Genomic DNA, 19,860 nt, shown 5'->3' on the forward strand with positions numbered 1-19,860 from the left:
GGTGGCTTCCAGACCAGATCTCAACCTCAGTGTATCTTGGAGCCTCCCCCGCCCCCCCAGGCCCTCCAGCCTGACTGGCGCCCTTTACCTGCTGTGGCCCTGGTAAGGCTCCGCGTGTCAGGGATGGATTTCCCTTCCCAGCCGAGATGCTCCAGCTGCGGAATCACCACAATCAGCCCCCAATAGCTCTCTCCAAATAAGTTACACTTCTGACTTGGCGGAATTTGCCGAATGGCTAGTAGGGAAGAAAAACGTAAAGCAGAAAGAGGAGAAAAAAAACAAAGCAACATTATCAGCCAGATTTGATCTCAAGACTGTTTCATTACTGCACTCTGGGTTCAAAGGACTTGGGGGGGGGGAGCAACACTTCAGGCAGGAAATGTCAATTATTCAGAAATTTAATATAATTATGTGTCTGGATGGCCCAGTTTATCAGACAGTGTTTTCTGGGAAGGATGTGAAGGGTGAGACACATCATCACTCTCCTCACCAGCTCCTTCCCAGCCAGACTCCCCCCCTCCACCTCCAGCTATTTTTTTTCCCTCCAGGACACTTCCAATTTCCCAGGTTTTGTGACCACTTACATGTCTTTCCTGAGTGTTTTTATATAGCGTAGGAAATTGGGTAATGAAAGCCGAGTCATACATTTCTGCTTTATGTTTCCAAAGAAGCAAGTGTGACTGTCAGGTTTACAAAAGATTGTTTATGTTCACTGGCGTGAAATGGGGAGCGAGCGTTCGGAGCAGCGAGAGAGAAAGGCTGGCCAGGCCGGGATGACAGCAATGCATTCATCCTCCACGCTACAGCAGACAAAGCGCGCTCCCTGCCCGACAGGACCATAAATCATGGGCAGGAGGTGCTGTACCTACAGCTTATACCATTCCAGATGACAAACACACAATAATCCACCCAGCACAGCACTTTCTGTCTCCCCTCTCTCCCCCTACCCAGTGCCTGCTCTCTCCCCACCTCCATCCCCAGCCTCTCCCCTCCCTCCGTCCCCAGCCTCTCCCCTCCCTCCGTCCCCAGCCTCTCCCCTCCTTCTCCCTTTCTTTTCCTGGCCCCTCCCTGATGCTTCTCTCTTCTCTTCCTTCTCCCAGTTTCCCATCTCCTTTCCCTCCACTCCTGTCTCCTGTTTCTTCTCTACCTCCTGCCCACATGCTCACGTCCTCTTTGGGGATTCTTCTTTGTGTGTTTTCTCCGAATCTTCCTCTTCTCTCTCCCTGCCTCCGTCCCTTGCGAATCTCCCTCGTACTCCTCAGCTTCATTTCCTGTTATCCTTTTCCTATTTTTTTTTCTTGCTCCCTCCTCCCATCCCATCCCCTCTCCTCCCTCTCTCCACTTCATCCCTCCGGCTCACCCAATCTGCTAAGAAAAATGTCACCTCTACCCTGCAGATCCCCTTGGCAAGGAAACAAAGGGAGAAGAAAGAGGACAATTTCTCCAGGGGTGGGAACCTCAGCACAATGGCTACACTAGATCCACTTACAGAGGACAGGAGTAGGGACAGAAGGGTTCTGGGCTGGGACCGGATGAGCCAGGCAGGCATTCTGCCTTGGCAGCGAGGGCAACATGACATCTGAGGAGCAGGGCAGAGATGCAGCTGAGCCCCTCAGCAGGGTCAGAGTTGGGGGTCTGCGATTCTGAACACACTCAGGGCACAGCCCCATGTTTATGAGTTGATCCTTCTTCCCCAGACTGAGGAAACTCTTGCCACACTCGACCCTGGGGCAACTCCAGAAGGATGCTTTCCCTGTTGGTACTGGGATGTGTGCATATATTTGCATACGGGACTTTGGTGAATCAAGGGAGGAGATGTCTGCCCCATGTTCATAGCAGCACTATTTACAATAGCCAAGACATGGAAACAACCTAACTGTCTATCGACAGATGAATGGATAAAGAAGATGTACATATATACAATGGAATATTACTCAGCCATGAAAAAGAATGATGCTATTTGCAGCAACATGGATGGACCTAGAGATGATCGTACTAAGCGAAGTAAGTCAGCAAGAGAAAGACAAATACCATATGATATCACTTATATGTGGAATCTAAAATATGACTTAAATGAACTTATTTACGAAACAGAAACAGACTCACAGACATAGAGAACAGACTTGTGGTTGCCAAGGGGGAGGTGGGGAGGGGGTGAGGAGGATTCCGAGTTTGGGATTAGCAGATGCAAACTATTGTATATAGAATGGATAAACAACAAGGTCCTAATATCCAGGGAAATATATTCAATATCCTGTAATAAACCATAATGGAAAAGAATATGAAAAAGAATGTATATGTGTATATAAATGAGTCACTTTGCTATACAGCAGAAATTAACACAACATTGTAAATCAACTATACTTCAATTTAAAAAAATGTTTTTTAAAGGGAGGGGGTGTCTGTGAGAGCTTCCCTCTCTTAGTCATGCCGGGAGTTTTAGCTGGAGCCTTGAGACGAAAGACTCAGTCTAAGAGACCTCTTACAGCCCCCGTTCCATCTGTTTATAAGGCAACCCTCTCTGAGAGTGGAAACACTCCTTTTGCCTGAGTAATGGGACCCTTGGGAGTGAAGGAGTAAAGTGAAGAAGAATCACTTTGTTCAAGGTTCCCTAGGTCAGGGTTAGGGGGTTTTCCATAAGGGGTCACATCCTGCTTCCCAGTCCTAACTTGGCTAACAAGCTCACTTCTTATTTAACTTCACAAGAAGCACCAGGATCCTTGCACACAATCAGCAACACACACGGAGGTTGCAGTGGTGATGAGAAAACACATCATGGCTTTATCGTGTCTTGCCTCTCTGAATCATTTTCACTTGTTAAGCGAGTATTATAAAACGCTGAACTACTGTTACTCAGGGAATACTCAATCCAGACTCAGGCTTTCCAGGTCCTTGTGAACAATATATCTTCATCTTCTTGGAAATGGAATCCAGAGCAGGCAGCTGGAGCCTCAAAGCCCTGGGACCAAAAGCGACTTGGCCCGAGGTCCAGGGAGGGATGGACAAGGATGTCTTTCAACCAGTCAGCTCCGCCACGGCTGCAGAAGCCTGCAGCTCCAGAGGGAGGGCTGTCCACACAGCAAGACAGGAGCCCTCACTTGTTCTCCTCCTGGGATTTTAACGACCTCGCAGAGCAACAGGAAGAGTCCATCTGACATCAGGTCAACCCAGAGCCGGGAGTGGCCGCCAAGCTGATTCTCAGCCATTGCTGACGTAGTCTCTCCGGAATCACTGCCTCTCAGGCCCAGAGATCAACACACGCATCCTTCCATCCAACCTCAAACGTTCTCCCTTCCCCTTTCAAGTCAACGGACCACCTTGTGGGGCAACACTCCAGCAGGTGGTAGGGTTCAAATGTAGTCCTTCCTCCAGAGAGCGGCTGTGTAGCCCACTGCCTAGATCCCGCTGAAAAAAGAAAGGCACGTGGAGAAAACTGGGGTGACCTACCAGGTCCTGGGATGGTTCCTGAGGCCCGGAAGTGAAAGCAGCAGTCCGGTAAGAAACAGAGAAAGCGCGCCCTCTCCTGCGCCCTCCCTCTGCTGTAATTTGCCAGGAAGGGGAGAAGGACGCTCTGCTTGGACAACCCTTAAATCAATGCATCCTAATTAATGGAGGATTTAATTCATCACAGTGACAGCCACTCTATTTACATCATCTCCAGCAACAGGGTTTAGGGTTGGCCTATGGGGTTTATCATCCTTCCCTTCCTTGCTCTTTCTCTCTCTGTTTCTCTCTCTCTCTCTCTCCTTTTCTCCTTTTCGATGGCAAGATTTCAGGCAGAAGGTTAATTCCAAGCTGAGACTTGTTCAACCACCTCCCCAAAGTCTTCTTAATAGGCCCCCGCAGCCCTCCAGTTTGGTCTGGAAAATAACACAGGCTTGGTCCGGAAGCAAAGTTGACAGCAGGGTGGCCCAGAGGCCTGGCAGAGGAGAGGAGAGGCCTGTGGGGGTCATGGGTCAGACCGCGGGCCCAGGCCACCCAGACGGAGAGGGCCCCTCACTGTAAGGATGAGGAAACTGAGACTGGGAGGGAGGGAGTGAAATGCCCGAGATTACACTGCTAATCAGGGCCAGACCTCCCAGGACTCAGGCTCTTTCCAGCCCACCACTTGGCGGCCACCTCCACCACACTGCAGTGAGGTGGCCCCAGAAGACCACCCCCTCCCTCTGGGTAGAGGTGTTCCCTTCTTGAATCTTCTATGATCAGTTTTATTATGATTAGCTCTGCTAATCACCATTACTAAAAATAGGTAACATGTAGGAAATACTATATATGAAGCTCTCGGCTACCTGTTTTATCTGCATTAATCTTCTCAGAGTGATAAGGTGAGTGCCGCTTTTTATTCCCATTTTAAGATGAACAAAAACAGACTCAAAGAGATTAAGCGACTCACCCGAACGGAAGATGACTACCCGCTAAGCCGTTCTTTTATGCACCAGCTCTAATGCCACTTTTAAATAGAAATTACTCCCAAGGGCACTAAACTAAGCTCTTTACATTTTCGTGGGGATGGATTTAGCTGGAACTCCCAGCCCTGAGCCTTCTGAAGCCGAAGGGGGAAATGAAGACTCATCCTCCAGTCTGGTTTTCTCAGTACTCAGTCTCTGCTCCCCCAGGGTAGATTGCGGGGAAAGGGGGGAGTTTCCACGAGGCCAGCATTCATGACACGGCCAGGCCGCCATCCCGGGCAGCTGCAGCTGCCTACCAACAACACCCGCAGTCCACAGAACCTTCTGGACAATATCTACTTCCATCTCTCTCCTTGCCCCCAGATGGAATTCCACCAGGATCTGTCCCAGTCTTGAAAGGCCCCTATGTTATAGCTGTCATTAATCGAGCCTATTAGAATGCAAAAAAATGGGGGAAGAGAAATGGATCCTGGCCCTTCCTACTCCGGCCATTTGTCATGTGTTGCAGAATCCAAGCCCAAAGAGCAGCCCCTTCTCCAGAGACGAGGAGAGGTGGGGGGTCTGGGGGGATGGAAGACAAAACTCCAGGAGGCTCACAGGTAAGAGAGCTGTGCCTTTCTTCCAGGTTGACTTGTGCTCACACCCCATCCGTCAGCACTGGGATGAAAGGGCTATAAAACCAGCACAGCACCCGAGACTGTATGAAAATATATATCCTGATGTGTCAGGAGTACCTGGTGTGCCTTTAACCTCAACTTCGGATGAACCAACCCGCCTCGGAGCACATTTATATGCAAAGGCGTATAATATGTCCCCCGTATCTAATTATCTGTCAACCTGAGGCAGTTTGTTTTCCAAATCGGCCTCTCGGCTGTGACTTTACGAGGTCATAAAGAAAGTGATGCCACTCGGTGCCGAAACGCGAGGAGCGCCTGGACCAACAAATTATGCTCCTTAATGGAGTGTCTCGGCCTGAGACACGTCGGCAGGAAGAAAGCAGGCACAGCCCTTGTTCTTGATCCCTGCCTTCCACCAGAGGAAAAGGAAGGGGCACACGTAGCAGGAGGCAGACCTAGGAGGTCCCAGAGCATCGGGGAGTGGGACCCCGGGAGGGGCATGGGGGAGATGGACCAGAAATGATGTCCTTCTCCTGCTCAGCTGTCCTCTGTTTTGCATTCTTCCTGTGCAAGGTCCGTCTGCAAAGTTGTCGGCTGAGAAACGAGGTTGAGCAGGGTGTTTCTGCAGACCCTGTACCACGCCTGGCCGTCATGTAGCATCCTGCAGCTTGGAGTATCATTAGTGCCTGAGATGCCAAGGATCTGTGGGTCCACAGGGAAGCACTTGAATCCACCTACGTGACAACTCCTGCCTGCACGAACCCAAATATCAAAATTCTGGTTCCACAAGCACGTTGGCTGGAAGGTATTTTGTTCACCGTTGCATCCGGGAGAAGAAGAGGGTGGGTGAGTCTTTTAAACTTCCAAGCAAGAGGAGAAAATTCCTTCTCCCAAAACAGGGAAGGTAGGTGGCAGCAGCAGGAGTGCTATTGTGCTGAATGGCTGGCCGAGGCCATTCCTCTCTTGCCAAGCTCTGCACCACACGTGTGCACACACGCACACACATGCACGCAGGGAAAGGGCGGGGGGGGGGGGGCCTGCGCACAGTCTTCAGCCCCTATTAGCCCTTCTCTGATCTTCAGCAGATTAATTAGGAAGTTTGTCAGGAACCAGCCGTGACCTCCAGCCGCCCCTCTCTGGGAGTGGTAATGGTGCCAGTGAAATCCAAGCTGCAGGAATTCCTGTACCCACGCTGCTCCTATGATTAATGATAGAAAGGAATAAAAAAAAAGGGGTCAGCAGCTGAGTGCAAAGCAAGTTGCTAGACAGGGAGTAATTAAGATACTTGGGTAAATATGATTAATAAGCTCAAAGTGGCAGGGTGTGCAGTAAACAAGGACTAACCAGATGGTGCCCTGTCTTCTGACAAGGCTGGGCACTTGGAAACAGGGGGGAGCGGGAGGCTAAGGAGGGGCTTAGGGCAACTTGAAAGGCACGATTGAAACTTTACTTTCTTTCGCTGACCCCATGTAGAGGGAGAGGTTGGATCCCTGGGGAGGGATTAGGACAGGAAGGGGGGCTTGGAGACTTCACCCGTCCTCTTATCACGGGCACCAGACAAATTGCTGGGTGTAAAAGGATTCCTGCTCAGACATCAAGGCCCCACTTCTTTTTTTTTTTTTTTTTTGCGTTACGTGGGCCTCTCACTGCTGTGGCCCCTCCCGTTGCGGAGCACAGGCTCCGGACGCGCAGGCTCAGCGGCCGTGGCTCACGGGCCCAGCCACTCCGCGGCATGTGGGATCCTCCCGGACCGGGGCACGAACCCGTGTCCCCTGCATCGGCAGGCTGACCCCCAACCACTGCGCCACCAGGGAAGCCCAAGGCCCCACTTCTAAAGCGACTCCCGCCTTGTGCAGTTGCTTGCTCGCTCTCTCTCTCCTCACCGCCCCTCCCCCCATTTAGCTGCTCGCTACAAGATTTAGACCAGACACATAATGCACAGGTTACTGTTACTGTATTAATTTGCTCAGGCTGCTGTAACAAAGTCCCACAAGCTGGCTTAAACAGCAAAATTTATTGTGTCCCCATCCTGGAGGCCAGAGTCCAAGGTCAAGGTGCCGGCAGGGTTGATTCCTTCTGAGGGCTGCCAGGGAAGATTTGTGCTGTGCCCCTCCCCTAGTTTCCAGCCGTTTGCTGGCACTCTCTGGTCCTCCTGGAATTGTAGACAGATCTCTCCCATTTCTGCCTTCATGTTCATAGGACTTTCTCCATATGCGGAAGTGTGTGTGTGTGTGGGTGTGGGTGTGTGTCTTCATCCAAATTTCCCCTTTTCAGAAGGACACAGTCATCTGGGGTTAGTGCCCACCCCAGTGAACTCATCTTAACTAATTACAACTTCAAAGACCCTCTTTCCAAATAAGGTTGCATTCTGAGGTACTGGGGATTAGGACCTCAACACGTGGATTTGCAGACAAACGATTCAACCCATAACAGCCACTTATCAGGATGTGAAGCAAACCAGGAAACAAATGCTTACTCCGAAGGGACCTGAGCCGAGCAAATGTATGCTGTCACAGCACTGTTTAGAAGAGGGGCGTGGCCCGGACTCCCATTTCTCAGCCCACTGTTTGCTTCAAAATATGCTTCCTTCAAGTCCAAAATGGTGTCTTGGAAAGAACATCTCTCTCTGTGTTATGTCAAGAAGACAGTCTCATGCTTCCAGAGATGAAGTTGAGAAAAGAGCCATAGGTAGGAGTACCCAGTGACGCTGCTTAACAGGGAACATCTACAGGCCCTAAAAAAGAGAAGACTCAGAGGGTTTGCCATTTAATAGCAGAAAGGTGCCAGGACAGCTCCATCTACAGACACGGGCAGCTACAGTACATCCAAGGTAAGAACGAGACACTGTCGGGAAGATGAGAGAAATATAGGATTCGTCTGTAACCTAAAGGAACTTACAGTTTGGATTCCTCGATTCATTTCCTGTGGTGGCTGTAAGAAATCACCACAAATATGGTAGCTTAAAACATAAATTGATTCTCTCATAATTCTGGAGCTCAGACGTCCAAAATGGGTATCACCAGGCTGAGATCCAGATGACAGTAGGGCCGTGCTCCCTCCAGAGGTTCTCAGGAGAATCCATGCTTTGCCTTTTCCAGCTTCTGGTGGCCCTGCCATCCCTTGACTTGTGACCACATCACTCTAATCTTCAAGGCCAGTATCTCTACCTCTACTCTGTTCCCACATCTCCCGCTCTGTGTGTGAAACCTCATTCTGCCCCCCCCCCATGTATAAGAATGCACGTGATTTCACTCAGAACCCACCTGGATAATGCAGGATATACAGAACCCACCTGGATAATACAGTCTCTCCATCTCAAGATCATTAACTTAATCACATCTGCAAAGCCCCCCCCCCATTTTTCCAAATAAGGTCACTGTCACAGGTTCAGGGATTAGAAAGTGGATGCCTTTCGGAGGCCATTTTTCAGCCTCCCACACAAATTCCCATGGGATTTTCTTTTTTAATCCCTTTTCTCAGTTGGTCTATGTAGAGCTAGATGGCCTCATCTCTGCCCCCATCTTGCAGATAAGGAAAGTCAGGCATGTGTGGCAACGTGTACTTCTCCACAGAAAGTCAAAAATCAGGCTTAGATGATGACTCCTCAGGTACTTAACCTGGTCCTAGGAACCAGTTCCCTGTCTTTGTATATTACAGACCTATTAAAAGCATATTTAGAAATGACTGGGTTGCTAACTTCGTATTTGGCCAAATAAGGCTATTACACAAAAACCTTCCATTATTTCCATCCATAAAGGGAGCTATCTTAATTCTCATAAACAGAGTATAGAAGACATATCTGAGAACAAAGCACAGTCCTCCAGAAAAGACTACGGGCAACGCCATATCCGCAATGTCCCCACGCTGTACCTGAGGCCCTAACAATTCATTAAGGACCTGCTGTTGGAAAAACCCTCCTCTGGATCGAGGATCTCCTTTCAGTGGATGACCCAGTGGAACTTCTCCCAAGTGAAAAGCCCACAGAAGTTGACCTCACTGGGACCAAGGGGAGGAAAGAAAGGAGTCTGGTTGTCACGTTACTGGCATATCAGAAACACTCCCAGCCCAGAGACAAGTGGGGCTCCGACCAATCAGGCTGGACCAGAGGGGGACGCTCTAGTGGACAAGGCGCCCAGCCTACTCGCCAACCTCGGACAATTGTCTCTTGATTGAGAAGCTCAGCAACCTGCCCCAGAACACACCTTGCACTGTGGTCAGGGTTTCCCTTGGTAAAGGTGCACTTGACACAAAGGAGTATGACACCCCGCCTGGTGAGCCACTTCCTGGTCTCTTTTCCTATCTCACCCTGAAAATAAAGTGAAGTCATAATAGACAAATACCGAACAAAGTCATCACAGAGTAATGTCACGGTAAAGGCTCTCAGCTGAGAACCTCACCCAGCCTCCCAGTGAGTCAGTCCCCGACCCTTCCTTGCTTAACACTCTGCTCTCAGGTGGGGGGAGAAATTCTGGTCCAAGTCCCAAATTTGACCAGTGAGCACGTGTGGGAATAGCTCGGCAGACGTCTGAGGTATCCCCACAGTGGCGCTGCAGATATGTCCTGCTTCTTTCCCTGGGACTTCAGCCCTCTGCAGGGTGGGATTTTATTTCCAATAGCTCATTCACTCTTCTCTCAATGTCTCATTTGTAACAAGAGAGTCAGGATAAAGGAGATGAGATCAGATGCTGTCTGTACCAGATGGGGACCAATGCAACCACACAAAATGCAAAATGCCGGCTCACAGTCTCGTCCAGGGTGGACATCACAGGGGTGCTCTTGTCACCTGGCCGTGTAAGACTCTGGGCAAACTTCTTGCCACAAAGGGCCATGAGAGGGGCAGAGCCCGCAGTGGGCAGTGAGGTCGGGATGGTCTGGCGGAGCACTTCATTCTTGGATGCAAGAAAATCTAAGCTCTACCAGCTCCACGAACACAGAAAAATTTTAAAGTAGGAAAACGAGTATAAAATAATCAACTCAACAAAAATATGAGCCCCCGATGTGTACCAGGCACTGCGCTAGGCATGGGGGCGTGCAGTCAGGGACAAGGCACAGTTTCGGTCCTCGGGGAGGTCAGATCAGGGGGTCTGTCTTAGCGGCGTCCCCCAAAAGCAGACGCTGAGCAAAGATTCAAATACAAGTACCTGATCTGGGGGGACCGAACAGGGAAAACACTTATGGGGAGTGGGAAAATGAGAGGTATGTTATCAACCAGTTAGTACTGTGGGCAAGTAGAGAACCCCAGGAGTGCCTATCAAATACAAGCCACAGAAGCGTCCTGCCCAAGGGGTGAGGGAGCCGGTGTGTTTATCTACCGACTCCATCAGTTATTGGCAGAGGTTGCTCTGGGGACATAACCCCAGACCTTTCCAGCCCGCACTGAACGTGGGCAGAGGTGGCAGACAGAGAACGCCTCCGAAAGAGAGTTGGGGGTGCTGGAAGATGGAAGTCAGGCTGGTGTGTCCAACATGGTAAATGACAAGGGCATGTGGGTGGGGTGCTGAGGGCGGCTGCTATAGACCCACGAGTTCTAGCCCAAAGCAAAGGTCCTGGGAAATTTACAAAGGACAGCTGGCATTTGAGCTGGGCCTTGGAAGGTGGGTAGGGGACCGCTGGGCAGAGAGGGGCAGAGGATCTCAGGGCGGGAGGGCATTCATTCCAAAGGGAGGGAAAAGCATGGACAAAGAAACAGAAACTGAACGTGGTGTAGGTGTCTCGCTGTCTGTGGACGGGAGGTTGAGACAGGCCGCCGGAGAGGTCCCTGGGGAGGCAGAGGGGGCTACCCAGTGAAGGGCTTCTGTCCCTGCCGACAAGCTTGGCATTCCCTGCGACAAACAGGGAGCCATCCATGGCTTTTAAATAAGGGAGTGACTGTGACCCAGATAAAGGGTTACTGAACTTCCTGGTCCCCTGCTGGGCTATCCATGCCATGACTCAACCTCCAATGCCAGGGCCACATATGTTCACTGCAGTGCCCAGTACCTTGGGGAAAGAGTCAACGTCAACCCAAGACTGGTGTGCATGAAGCCAGCATGTGGGCTTGGTAGCACTAATGAAGCTAACTCCTCGTAAAACAAGCAGCTGGGAGAAGCGACTCAATGAATGAAAATAAACCAAACTCACCAGAACGATGACATGGCTCTGTGCATGTGGAACCCGACATTCCTGGGGAACAGTAGGCTACTGTTTCAAGGTGGCCCATAGCTGCCCCCACAGGCATATCTGCAGGACCAGGCGGACCAGCAGACAACTTCTCTGTCCACCTTGACCACCACCTGGGCCCTGCAGAGCGGCCAGCAACATCCGTGCTCCTGGATTCTGACCTGACCTACCTTTGCAGGGGGCAGTAGCACGGGGACAAGAGATTCCCTAGCATGGTTTTGGAAGAGTGTCTCCTGTACTTTTTGGTACGTCATGCAAACCACTTGAGTAAAGAAAAGAAAAAAGAAGCGAGGACTTGCCCAATGCTGAAGTGTGCTTAATCTCATTCACTCCAACCAATCTTTAGGCATCGGTGATGAGCTGCTTCCGTTTAATTCTGTTCGTTCCATTATAGAGTCAGTTGGCTAAGGGTCTGACTCAGCATAACACTCTCACAACGGCTGCCACAAAGTTTTAAGAGATATTTACCAACTTCAAAATAGAAAGGAGCAAATGGAGTCGTAGGGGTTGGATCTGGTGCTGAAGGCTTCCCTACAAAGGTATGGTAGTCAGCAGACATCCAGGGTGGCCCCAACAGTCCCCACCTCCTGGGATGCACATCCTCGCAAGCTCTCTTCCCCTTGAGTGTGGACTGGACCTATTGACCTGCTTCCAATGAATAGGACACAGCAAACATGATGGTATTTTACTTCAGAGACTAGCCACAGGAAGGCTGTGAGTTGTCTCACTCACGCCAAGGAGCTGAGTCCTGCCAACAGCCACTTGGTGAGCTTGGGAGTAGATGCACCCCCAGCTGAGCTTTAAGATGCCTGCGGTCCCAGCCGACCTTTGAGCAGTGCCTTATGAGAGACCAAAAAGCAGAGGGCCCAGCTCGGTGATGCTGGGCTTCCTGACCCACAGAAACTGAGAGATGATAAATACGTTTTAAGCTGTTATGCTTTGGGGTTACTTGTTATGCAGCAGAAGATCACTAATACAGGCATCCAAGTGGAAGAGACAACGAAGGAATATATATACAGACACACTCAGAAAGCTTAATACCAAGAGAAAGTTGAAACTTTTGCTATTGGTGGTATATGTCTTGGGCAAAGATGGACCTTCCCCGCAGACAACTTGGCTCCTGTAGAAATGTTAAAGCAGAGGCAGTGGACCAGCCCCTCACTCCCAACGTACTCCCACTCCTCAATTTGTTGACTTAGGCTGAAATTCCCCAATTAGTCTTTTCTTTGAAAATACACCAAAACTTGGAGTTAGAAAACACAAAATCAAGTCCCAGATCCTTACTTTATTAATTGTGTGATTTTTACGGGATCATTTACGCATACCTCAAACTATATTTGTGAAACAAAAATATGAATTTTGAACAATTACTTAACTCTTCTATGCCTCTATTTTGTTTCACTGTAGGAATAAATAACGCCTGCCTTATATGACGCGTGGAGTTGTTGAGATGATTAAATGAAGCAATGTGGGTGTAAGTGTTTTTAAAACTATAAAGAGCTCTAAGGCGCTCCCGTGTGGGACACATGCTAAATGCTGATTGCACTGCTGTGTTCTAGTATGATGGGCTCTTAGAAGGCTCCTCCCTGGAAGTAGCTTTTAGGGAGGGAGATGAACAGGAGGAAAACAAAAGCAACTGGGGCTGAGGGTTGGAGGACAGAAAGCCTGGAGCCCCATTTTCACAATTTTGAAAGATTCGGTCCCAGGGGAGTGGAAGAGATTGACAGCTGACTTCCGGAAAGACCTTTCTGGGCCTTGAATTCATGAATTCACAACTCATGTGCTTTTGCTTTTCGTTATCCCTTATTGAGCACCAACAATCTGGCAGGCGCTGTGACCAGCCCTTCAGTTGCACAAACTGATTTAACCTTGCCCACAGCCTGTGACGGAGATACTGTCCTTATCCCCCTTTCTCGGATGTGGCAACCGAGGCTTCGAGATGGCAGGGTCACACCGCAAGTGAGCTGGGATCCAAGTGTGTCAACCCGGAGAGACAACCGTGTTCTGTATGATGCGATTTCTTGTGCCCTCTGTCCTGCATCTTCCAGAAGCTATTTTCTCCCTTCTCCTCCTTTGTTTCCATCTTCCTATAAAACTCACTGTGACACTTCACAGAAAGAGCCACGTATACAAATCAATTGCAATCAGCTGTATTTCTCTCCTGATGTTAAAAGACTCGTAAAGGAAAATGCACTTGTTTCAAACACACTTTTCTGACACTAAATCAACCCTCCGCTGTTGGTAGAGTTTCTGCACAAATTGAGCGGGGCCCTCCCGAGACCGGGATTTACCAGAATAAATCCCAGGCTTGCAGCGGCTGTCTAGTCATATTAATAGAAAGAGTTGATCTGGTGGCTGAGTTTTCTGGGGGTCCTGACTTCTAGTTCAGGTCAGAAGGACATTTGGCAACTCGCTTGCTGCTGTGTGATGTGGAGGTTGACAGGGACACTATGGCGGGGGTGCGGTCAGAACCCCTACACACCTCACACCTGCACCCCACGGAAATCTCAACCAACATTACCATCTTCTGCAGAAACATCCAGGCTTCCTAATACTAAGTTGGGTAGGAATAATGGTTCTCGGGGGATACTCACCAAATCTGTTTGACCCAAACAACTTTGCTTCTTTGATCGCTGTTGGTCATGTCACAACTTACAGACACTCCACGAGCCCCAGGGCTGCTGGGTAACTTGCTCTGAACACACCACAGACTTTCTAATTACCTCGGTTTCTCTCATTTGTGTCAGCCCTCTGCCTGTCTCCTCATTTATCCACTGGGGATACTAATGCCTTCTCTGTTTCATAGAATAGAAATAAAAGGGTTTGAGGAGTCTCCAGAAACATTTACCCTTTCCTTCCTTTGAACCATGTAATGATGCTCATGGCCAGTTACAGAGTATGGGGGTTTCCCCCGCACCACCAAGCAATTCTGAGACACCAGCTGGGTGTCCTATAATTCACCTCGATTCTGACATCTGAGATAGATCCCACTGGGAAAGGGCTCGTTCCCATAAGGCTGTTTCCCCTACACACATCCACTCCAGACTCCAATTACAAGTCCAGGTTGTCACCTGTGCTTCTGACTGACTGGCAATAAATTGGAGATTCCAACAACCCTCTCCTTGGATTTGATTAATTTGCTAGAGTGGCTCACAGAACTCAGAGAAACAGTTTACTTATTAGATCACCAGTTTGTTAGAAGAGGATATAATTCAGGAACAGCGTGATGGAAGAGATGCAGAGGGCAAGGTGTGAGGAAAGGGCACAGAGCTTCCATGCTCTCTCTGAGTGCCACCACTCTCCCAAATCTCCGCATGTTCACCAACCCAGAAGCTCTGCAAATCCACCCTTTTGAATTTTTATAGAGGCTTCATTTCATAGGCATGATTCATTAAATCACTGGCCATTGGTGACTGAACTCAATTTCCGGCCCCTCTTCCCTCCCCAGAGGTGGGGAGAGGGGGGTGAAAGTTCCAACCCTCCAATTACATGATTGGTTCCCCTGACAACCGGCCCCCATCCCTAGGTGTTTTCCAAAAGTCATCTCATTAACATAACAAAAGAAAAATTCTCAAGGTTTTAGGAGCTCTGTGCCAGAAAGACCAAATTTTTTTTTTAATAAATTTATTTATTTTTGGCTGCATTGGGTCTTCGTTGCTGCACGTGGGCTTTCTCTAGTTGCGGCAAGCTGGGGCTACTCTTTGTCGTGGTGCACGGGCTTCTCATTGCCGTGGCTTCTCTTGTTGTGGAGCACGGGCTTTAGGTGCGCAGGCTTCAGTAGTTGTGGCATGTGGGCTCAGTAGCTGTGGCTTGCAGGCTCTAGAGCGCAGGCTCAGTTGTTGTGGCACACGGGCTTAGCTGTTCCGCAGCATGTGGGATCTTCCCGGACCAGGGCTCGAACCCGTATCCCCTGCATTGGCAGGCGGATTCTTAACCACTGCACCACCAGGGAAGCCCTACTTATTTTTTTAAAAGTTGATAGTTTTATTTTCTTTCTTTTCTTTTTCTTCTTTTTTTTTTTTTTCTGGCTGCACCACACGGCTTGTGGGATCTTAGTTCCCCAACCAGGGATCGAACCCAGGCCCCAGAAGTAAGAGCACCAAGTCCTAACCATTGGACCACCAGGGAATTCCCAGATATTTACTATAACTCACAAGATCACTATCCCATTAAAGTCATGGAAGTTTTCCTTTCGCCCTTTCTGCCCATCCAAACCAACCTTTCTATCACCAAGCCAGGAGGCAGGGGAGCCAGCGCCATGATCAGATTTGCATTTAGAACACAAGCTGCTGACTAATTTTATTTCCACATGACCATAAACAAGGTAATGGTAGATATAATGCAATCAAAAGGAAGACACTCGACGTGGCTTACATTTTGTGATATACAGCAGTTTTCTGTTTTATTTAAAAATGAAGATGGATGATATCAGCAAGAGAGGAAAACTGTTAGGAAATTCAAAAATTGGCCTATATTTATGTTTATTTATTTTAGCACCTCAACTTTCCGAAGAGAAACAGCCACCAGCGAAAAGGCTTCTTCTGGTTGCCTGTCGAGCTGTGCAGGAGATGTGCTGGGCATTTCCGTGCCCATCCAGAGGTGCGCATGGAAAAAGTTTGGGGTGATGCAGTGTAGTGAGTGCAGCATGCCTGGGACACAGCAACGAAGTACTTGGGTTGGCCTGCAGGGGCTCTGGGAAGGCTTGGCCTTCCGCGAGCAGTCTGAGAGATTTTGAGGGTCAGGGGCATTACTGGGCAGGGAAGGTGGAAACAGACATTCAAAGAAGAATTAGCCTGAGCAGAGAGAAACTGTCTGAGGCATGGGGAGGCGTAAGCTGTCGCATAGATCGACAGCAGGGACCCCTGACTCTCTCACTGAGGTCCCTGAAGCTTCTCACCAGGGCACCAAGTGACATGGCCAGAGATGCATTTAGAACGTGAGCTCAGGCCGTGATGTGGAGGGTGATTCCCAGCTGTTCTGAAGCTGCTGGCCCTGGTCTAGCAGAGAACTGCAGCTGAAGAGCTGTTCCGAGGCCAAGCGCAAGGGGGACACTGGCCAGATTCCAAGGAATCTTCAGGATAGAACCTGCGTTCATCGCAGGATAGACGTTACACCTTAATTGCAAGTGTCCCCAAGAACTAAATATTGACTGAGCTTGCATCTCTGTTGGCTCGTAAAAAACGCAAGATTTATAAAATTCACTGACGCACATGATTAGTCAACATACATCATCTGCTGACTGCTCGGGTGGAGACAGAGGCGTTTCGCTGAAGCAAACAGGAGGAGAATCAACAACAGGCACGTAAGTAGACCCCTTTTGAATGAACGTAGTGACCTTTCCATGCTTCTATGCTTATCTATTTTATCCAGATTTGCCCTTATCCCGGAAAGTTCTGCAACACAACACAGAAAATTTTTAAATTCACTCCATCAACCGGTCATTTTGTCCACAAAAAACAAACCAGGAGACCAGACTGATGGGAATTCAGTGACTTTCTTTTAAATCTTTTTTGCTGTTTTGTCATGGCATTGGATAGATTAAAAAAAATATTGCCTTCCTCATCCAAGGAATTAAAGCAAAGAGCTGGTACTGTCTTGAAAAATGTTCACGAACGGTTATGCAGGAGGGATCATGGGCTCCCCTGGGAACCATCAGGCGCCTGGGACTAGGTGGGAGGGAAGCAGCCTGAGACTGAGGGCAAAATTGCAACCCATTGGCACTGCACATACTTTTCCAATATAAAAGCAAATGGAGAATACGTAAATAAATTGACTATATAAAAGTGTCCCTTTATATTACGGCCTCACCTCTCCAAGGGGGAAAAAAAAGAGATTTCTTTTCACGGCCCTCCTATAAAAATATCATTTCTTCTGGGTAATTTTATAGTACCAACTGCAGTCCATAGCTACTTGAAATACCTACACAGCCCCTGATCCTGGCCCCCTTACACAAACGACCCAGTAACTAGCATCAACCCCACTGCAGAAGCAGCTGTCACATAATTACAACTTCTCATCACACATTGGGGAAACGAGTTGTGGCGTTTGGGAAAAGTCTGCAAAAATAGGTGTCAGACCTTAACTAATAGTGACTGTCCTTCCATTCTACTGTAATTTACATTTAATTCACACATTTCATTTCCATTTAAAATATGATTACAGTGTTTTGAAGCACATCCCACCTGTCCCCTCGAATTACAGGGAAATGAAAATAACAGGGAACAGCAGCACCAGGAAGGCTGCTAGAGCCCCGGGGCTGCAGGGTCTCTGGCTCACACCCCTCCTGGGGGCCCGGGGAGAGGGGAACTGAAGAGAAATGCAATGTGGGGCGTGGAGGGGAGGAGTGGGGAAAAAGAATGGGGGAGAAAGGTGAGCGGATGTGAGGAGTGGGTGACAGGGCACAGGGAGTGGAGCAGGGTGGGATCCACTGGCGGGGATGGAGACGCCTCCAGCGTGCCGGCTTTTGTAAATGCATCATTTTCTGGCAGAGTGCCCACCTTTTATTTCGTTCATTTCAGGTTCATGACCTAATCCTAAATACATGCTGCAGGAAGCAGGTGCCTGTTGACTCTGAGGTCTGGTCTTCTCTACTCTGGAGGCAGCAGAAGGAGAGGAGAGGGGAAGCCTGAGGCGTCAATGCATGGACCTCACACTCTTCACAACCCACCCCCTCCCACAGCCATCGTGCACCTGGGCTTCTGCAGCTGTGGGCAGCAGGCGGAAATAGTTCCATGGGCTCCAGGTCAGAGGAACAATTTATAGAAACACGATTCGTTAGGAATCCCAGTGGCCAAGCCCCTCCAGGTGTGGCAGAAGACGGGCTGGCCTTACAGAATGAATTCCAGCCAATGGCACCTGGATTCACAGCGAGATTTTGGTGCTGCTCAGATGCAGAAGGAAAGAGCCCTTGGCTATTCATAACAATCCCCAGATGCTGCGAAAGGCAATGCACATATCAACAGTCAGAAAACATTGATAGAGTACCTACTGTATAGCAAGTATCGAGCAGGGCAACATTGATTTTATTTTTTTTAATATTTATTTGGCTGTGCTAGCTCTTACTTGCGGCATGCAGGATCTTTGTTGCCACGTGCGGGATCTTCTGTTAGTTGCGGCATGCGGGATCCTTAGTTGCGGCATGCAGAATCTTTAGTTGCAGCATGTGGGATCTAGTTCCCCGACCAGGGATCAAACCCTGGCCCCCTGCATTGCAAGCATGGAGTCTTAGCCACTGGACCGCCAGGGAAGTCCCAACAATAATTTTAAATCTTCACTCTCCTCAAACTTCTCACACTCCACACCTCCCCCTTAATGTACACCCTGTTTTCTAGGAAAAAAAAATAGACACCAGTGGAGAGGAACTCCCTCTGTTCCTATTACTAAAGCATAAAATCTATTTATACCCCGACGCTATCCTCCTTCCCTTCCAATAAAACAGACTAGCTACCTGTTTTCCCTGAGGCCAATCCTTGTACTTGGGCTTTGCATATCATACTCTCCCACCTTGAATTTTTTTCATATTCATTTTCCTGATCCCTTCCTTTCTTGTACATTTAACCTCTCTCTTGAATTGGATCATTCCCAATGGCTTGAAAACATGCACCAGTCTTTCAGATTAAAAGGAGAAATGCCCTCAACCCCTCACTTCTATCCAGCTTTAAACCAATCTCCTGACATTCAAGTTTCTCGAAAGCATTATCTCTACTGTGGCAGAGGTGGCTTGTTGCCCCCAAAATGTCATTCCCCTCTTCCAATTGTAGAGAGTTAGTGACTGCCCAGACGGAGACTCTATCTCCAGCTTCCCTTTCATCTTAGGTATGGCCATGCTATTAGTTCTACCAATGAAATAGGAGCTAAAGTTGTGGGTAACTTCTAGGCAAAGGCTTTAAGAAGTAGCTTTCTCCAGGCTGCTTTCTGCTTGACCAGTTAGATGCAGACAACTGTGGTGATGAGGTTTCACTAGGGATGATGCAACCATAAAAAGGAAGGAGGCTGGTTCCCTGCATCGTATCATGAGAGAAAGCTACCCAATGACCAGGAACATCCAGAAACACAACTGTTACAAGGGCAATACATTAACTCCTGTTCAGTGAAGGCACTGAAACTTTGATTTTTATTTGTTGCAAAACCTAGTACTGCTGGAACCAATAAACTCACCTACCACCTATCCCTCAGTCCACAGCAATCTAGTTTCCAATCTGCTCCTAGCAAACATATCTCTATAAAGCCACCAATGGTTTCCAGGTTACTAAATTCAGTGGGTATTTTTTTTAATAGATCTTTATTGAAGTATAATTGCTTCACAATACTGTGTTAGTTTCTATTGCACAACAAGGAGAATCAGCCATATGCATACACATGTCCCCATATCCCCTCCCACTTGAGTCTCCCTCCCATCCTCCCTATCCCACCCCTCTAGGTCATCGCAAAGCACCAAGCCGATCTCCCTTCCCACCAGCCAACTATTTTACATTCGGTAGTGTATATATGTTGATGCAACTCTCACTTCGCCCCAGCTTTGCCCTCCCACCCCATGTCCTCAAGTCCATTCTCTATGTCTACATCTTTATTCCTGCCCTGCGACTAGGTTTATCAGTACCTTTTTTTTTTTTTAGATTCCATATATATGCGTTAGCATATGGTATTTGTTTTTCTCTTTCTGACTTACTTCACTC

The 19,860-nt window shown here is 48.7% G+C and overlaps 1 long non-coding RNA gene across 3 annotated transcripts in view; it reads right to left on the reverse strand.

Annotated features, from left to right (window-relative positions):
• The window catches only part of LOC109547669 (uncharacterized), a 337,191-nt gene that overhangs the window by 6,628 nt on the left and 310,703 nt on the right, over positions 1–19,860 (reverse strand). For 2 of the 3 annotated variants that reach the window (XR_012328995.1, XR_012328993.1), the window contains one exon: positions 89–235. This is a non-coding gene — a long non-coding RNA (uncharacterized lncRNA). Of the gene's footprint in view, positions 1–88; positions 236–6,090; positions 6,225–19,860 lie in introns of those variants that run through there. The other variant, XR_012328994.1, reaches the window with a different exon arrangement.

This window comes from Tursiops truncatus, chromosome 21, assembly GCF_011762595.2.
Source record: "Tursiops truncatus isolate mTurTru1 chromosome 21, mTurTru1.mat.Y, whole genome shotgun sequence".
In the NCBI taxonomy this organism is placed as follows: domain Eukaryota; kingdom Metazoa; phylum Chordata; class Mammalia; order Artiodactyla; family Delphinidae; genus Tursiops; species Tursiops truncatus.